General features: G+C 55.8%; 1 non-coding gene and 1 pseudogene across 1 annotated transcript; both read left to right on the plus strand.

Annotated features, from left to right (window-relative positions):
* Window positions 1–496: 496 nt before the first annotated feature.
* TRNAM-CAU (transfer RNA methionine (anticodon CAU)) lies at window positions 497–569 on the plus strand. The gene has a single exon. It is a non-coding gene; the product is annotated as a tRNA-Met (tRNA).
* A 9-nt stretch (window positions 570–578) lies between these two features.
* Window positions 579–694, plus strand: LOC120596560 (uncharacterized; annotated as a pseudogene).
* Window positions 695–5,401: the final 4,707 nt, after the last annotated feature.

A 5,401-nucleotide genomic window follows, 5' to 3' on the forward strand; every position in this document is an offset into this window, starting at 1 on the left:
GTAAAGCTGCTGTGAACATTTGTGAGCAGGTTGCTATGGGGATATAAAGATGCGACTCATTTGGTTGAATACTTGAGAGGGATGAAGAGGTGGAGCATGGGAGATTTTTAGGTCAGCGAAGCTACTTTGGGGGACATTGTAATGGTGGATATGTGACCTTTTGCATTTGTCAAAACCCATATAATGTGCAACACCCAAAGTGAATCTTAAGGTAAACTGTGGACTTTACTTAATAACAATGTATTAATAACGGCTCAACAATTTGAACAAATACACTAAGATGTAAATAATAGGGCAAATTACGTGTTGAGGAGGGGGCATGGGAGATCTGCTCGATTTTTCAAAAAACGTCAAACCGCTGTAGAAGTCTATTAATTTTAAAATTAATATTTATAGTTAATATTACAAGATATTCAAACATAGTATCTTTTTTGCAACAAGATGCCAATAATTCAGTCTGTCCCTTTTCATCATTAATAATTTGTAAATTGGATGTGGTTCCACAGTGCAGCGGTGAGCACGTCTGCTTCATACGCAGAAGGTCCTGGGTTCGTGCCCCACTGGAGCCACGGTCCATGGTCTGCGGCCACGCCACCCTGCACAAGCCCGATGTCTGATCTTGGAGGCTAAGCAGGGTCGGGCCTGGTTAGTACTCGGATGGGAGACCACCAAAGAAGACCAGGTGCTGTAGGCATAAATAATAATAAATAATTTAAAAATAATAATAATTTCCAAATTATACATTTCCTAAGAGACTCGGGATCCGGTGAAACTGTGAGTAAGAGGCTTGGCGGTACCTCCTCCCTTCGACTTACTGTAATTCCGGAAAGCTCTAGTGTCTTCGATGACGTGACTCCTGCGTCCTTCACTGTAATTCGATTAACCGCTAATAATGAAATTATCGCATTTACAGGACATCTACCCTGCTCCAATGACTGTGAGGTGAGTGAGGTGAGTTACACGTTTTCTCTAATTCTTACCACACCCCTGCAGGAGAGAACTGTCACCCGTTTCGTAGATTGGGAAACTGAGCCGAGAGACGAGGGACCCGCCCGGTGCAGGGCTGGCGGCCAGCGGTTCAGGAGCCGCCCGGGCTCTGTCTGACGGCACGGCCTGGAGGCTTCCCCACGACCTCCCCAAAATCCCGAGGCCCGAATGCCTTCTGAAGTTGTTGTCCCACATTACTTGTCCCCAGCTTAGAAATGTGAAAAAGTCCTCAATCTAGAATTTCTTGTTCTTAAGGCCGCAGAAACTGGAGAGCAAAGCTCTCGATCACACTCACGGGGAAACCCAGGGACCGCGGCGGAGCCGCCTGCCCGACGGCGCGGAAGTGGTCAGGGGCGGGGCCAGGACCGCTGTCCAGGGTCCCTGACGGCGAATCCGTTGTTCATCCCGGGGGGCAGCGCCCCACGCAGACGCGTCCCCCCGCGTCTGAGCGCTGCGCCCCGCGGCCACCGTCAGCTACCCAGCCGCGCGCCGCTCGGTCCCATATTTAGAAATAACATTTCGCTTTGCTCCGCAGCACCCACCTCTCCTGCAATGAAAGCAGAAGGAAAAGGGTTCGGGGTCCACCCTTTAGAGGCGATGCATTTCCACGGAGGTATTTATTATTAACACGATCTATTAGGTCGCATTACAGTCCATGGTGCAGAGAAAACCTAACCCGCAACACTGTGTACGGCGTTTGGATGTGCGATTCGCTCAACGCGGTGAGGGCCGCGAGGGCTGAGCGCGGGAGGAGAGGGGGCCCCGCGCCCCCGAGCTGTTTACGTCCCAGGCTTAAGCGAGCTCAGCCCTCTCGAGCGATTTGCCTTAACGCTGGAATCCAGTCGGAGGCTGGAATTACTGTCACTGTTTTCGGCTTGGCTGAGTCAATCAGCAAATCTTCAATCGTGTCATATGCGCGCACGGAGCCGGTTCCAGGCTGAACAGGCTGATTTATGCCCGCTGCGAGCAGACGACCATTTGTGGTGACGAGCTGGCATCTGTTCGCCCGCGCCGTCGCGTGGCGAGGCAGACACCCGCGGTAATGTTTCAGAGCAATCGAAGTCTACGCGTCAGAGCAGTAAACCCAAACAGAGAGACACACGCAGGAGGCCAGCGGAGGGGAAGGCGGTTTCGTTTTACACATTTTTTAAGGGATCCGAAAAGCATTCGTTCACTTACTCAGCGAATGATCCCGTGCGTGTGCCGCAGAGCAGGCCCTGCGCTGGGCCCTCGGAAGTCACAACGGGACACGAGAGAGACGCGTCGGTGCAGCTCTCGCGAGCTGGGTGAAGGCTACCGGGTCGCAGCACTCGGGGGAACACAGCCTCTAAGAGGCGCCTCTCAAGGTGAGGCCACCGTCAGCAGGGGACGGGGCTTCTGGCGGCTGCGCCCTGTGCCCTGTGCAAGCATCAGAAGTGTCCCCGGATCGTCTGTCTGTGATCGCCATGTGTTACACTCTCTGCCCCCATCCTGGCTTCTCTCCCCATGGCAGAGGGGCTGTTCCGGACCCCTGGCCTCCTGGAAGAGGGACATCAGGCCAGGGGGAAGTAACCTGTGAGTGTCCTCCTGGTTCTGAGCTCTGGAGCGGGAGGCTGCAGACGGAATGGTTAGGAAATGGGGCTTAAGGGCCACTTTCCTTTTCTCTGGCCCTGCGGCGCTCCCGTTCTTAGGAAGAGTCCCCAAGGCCCTGGGAAGTGGAGAGAGAGGGAGAGGTGGAGCTGTGCCTGGCGGAAGGTCCTGTCCCCTGATTCCCACCAGGGGACACCAAGAGGCTGCCAAACCAAGAGGTGACAACTCTCAATTGGGTCCCAGCATGACACGCAGAGGTAGGAAGACCCACCAGCATGGCGCCTGGTACTGGAAAGCGTGACCGGCTTGAAAGTCAAGGCGAAACACGACTATGCCTCGATGGCTCACATGGGCTGGCTCCGTGTAGCACGGTGATCCACAAGGACGGGGTCAGGGAAACACAGTGATCGGGGCCTCACGGGCCAGTCGCAAGACGGGTCTGACAGCGGAGACCTCAGCAGATAAAACTGGGGACACAGGCGACCTCAGAACCAGATGCGCCCCCAACTTAGAAGTCACAGCACACTCCCCCAGATTCTTGGTTCACCCTAGAAGAGTCTCCCTAAATATGAAAGTCGGTTTGCCAGTTTTCCTGACTAGAGACTCAAAACAGAAATGACCCCAAATAATAAAAAAGCACAAAGGAAATTGTATTTCTACAACTTCTGAGTTGCGGACTGAGAGATGTAGCTCCGATTCCTGATTGGTAAATTCTAAGGAATACAAACAATTTAAAGCTGGAAGTCCTTTCTCCATCTCAAAATTTTAAAAATGATGTCATAAAAAATACAGACATGCTTCCGTGAGACGTAATGCGTCCCACGTAGCCGTTTATTAAACAGCCCACGAAAAGCAGAGAAGCAACGGGCCGAGTTTGAATGGAGTCGAGGTCTCAAGGGAGAGGGGTCCTGGCCGCCACACGGCTCCGCGGGCGCCGCTGGCGCGGGCACACATGCCTGGCGCGGGAGGTCCGCGTCCTGCTCCCGACGCTCACTCGCTGTGCGACTTACGTGGCCCGTTACTTTGGTGTTGCGTTTCCGCATCTGTCTGAAGAGGTGACCCTGGGTGACATCCGGGTCTGCGGTGGCATTTGGTGCCGGTCACATGGGGCCAGGTATGTAAAGCGCACTGGACAGGATGTGGCCCCTTATTAGCGTCGGGAGCCCAGCGATCCTACGAATTTAGCGTTTTTATTATGTTGGGTTTTTCCCCTAACAACCCCGGTAAGAAATGGCTTCGAGAGCCAGCCTCAGATCTATTTCAGTCTTCTTGTTCTTCCGGCTTCCCTCGTCCTCCCAGATCACCCCTCAGGCACCTTCCGACCCTCCTTCCCTTCCTTCCCTCTCTCCCTCCCTCCCCCCACCACACACACGCAGGAAGCAAGAGGGTTTCATACATTCCTGGGAGGGTCAAATGCTCCCCAGAAGAGAGGACACGTAACCCCTGAGACGTGGGTGCTCCTTCTCGTTCCCGCGTGGAGCGTGGCATCAGGAAAGACAGGAGAAGGCGTCCCGCATCCCAGGCGGGGTCTCCACCAGTGGCTGCTGAGATGGAGTTGGGTGCGGGAGGTCTATGAGGACGGGGAGGCAGCAGGACTTGGCTGAGGCAGTAGGCGGCCAGCGAGGCAGGCGGACGAGATGCTGCCACACAGCGGGGCTGAGGAGCCCCAAGCTGACCGGAACTCTAAGCACTCAGGGACAGTGACTGTCACCTGAGATGGCATGTTGACCAGCGGCTGAGCCCTCAGACATGAGGCTTTGTTCTCCCCCTTCGGTGTGTGTGTGGAGGGGTCACTGAGTCCAGAAGACCCGTGTCTGCAGAGGAGGCACATCTAGAGTCCAAGGGGACGGAGGGGACATGCGCCCCAGCGCGGCTGCTGGGCCGAGGGCAGCAGCAGGGCCTAGCTCCCATCTCCCGTGTCCTGGCGGTGTATTATGTGTCCACTTAGCAGCCCCCAGTATACATGTGGCTGTGGAGGTGGGAGGTGGGAGATGTTCTTCACGTGAGACTAACATCTACAGTCAGCGGACTTGGACTTGGACTTGGAGTGAAGCAGAGGCTGCCATCACGCGGATGGGCCTCCTCCATCAGTGGGGGCCTCAGGAGAAGAAAACGGAAGCCTGAGGCCCTCGGGGGAGGGGGGGTTAGGGTTAGGGTTAGGGTTAGGGTTAGGGTTAGGGAGCACTTGCTCCCATGTGGCTGCCCCACAGCGGCCCTGGTGGCGGGGACTGGTCCGCCACCTCCTGCAGAGGTCAGCTGTGGGCTGACGCAGGAAAGCTGTGGCTTCACAGAGGTGGAGGATGCTCTGTGGCCAGCCGTGTCTGGCTGGGACATCAGGGGCCCGAGGAGCGTGCCTGTGTCTGTGTGGACCATCTCCTGCTGCTCTGTCCAGTTCTCTGCACACGTTTGGGGAGCAGCGGCTCCTGGGTTTGGGGGGACCTCTCTCTCTCTAGAAACAGATGTGCGCACATGTGTGTGTGCCGTTGCAGGGAGGCTGTACCCCAGCACACTCACCCCACGGCGTGCAGAAGGCCGGGGACGCGTTCGGGTAGAGCGTATGAGAGGTTGCTTCGTACCCCCACCCTCACCTGACAACAGGTGTGGGCGGGTTTTCCGGGTAGGCGGGTTTTCCTCCGCGTGTTTGATTTGCAGACAGTTCGCTGAGACAAAAGGCGGACGGACACACAGCGAAAACCTCTAGACGCGTCCGTAGGCGATGAGGGAGCCGCTGCTCCTTAGCAGAGAAAAACGTGCAGAACGTGGTGACGTCCTGACTGGGCGACAGCGTCTGCACCGATTATACTTCCCGAAAGGAGCATGTGTGCGCGCGCGTGTGAGTGTGTGT

Source organism: Pteropus medius, unplaced genomic scaffold (genome assembly GCF_902729225.1).
Source record: "Pteropus medius unplaced genomic scaffold, Ma_sr-lr_union100, whole genome shotgun sequence".
In the NCBI taxonomy this organism is placed as follows: domain Eukaryota; kingdom Metazoa; phylum Chordata; class Mammalia; order Chiroptera; family Pteropodidae; genus Pteropus; species Pteropus medius.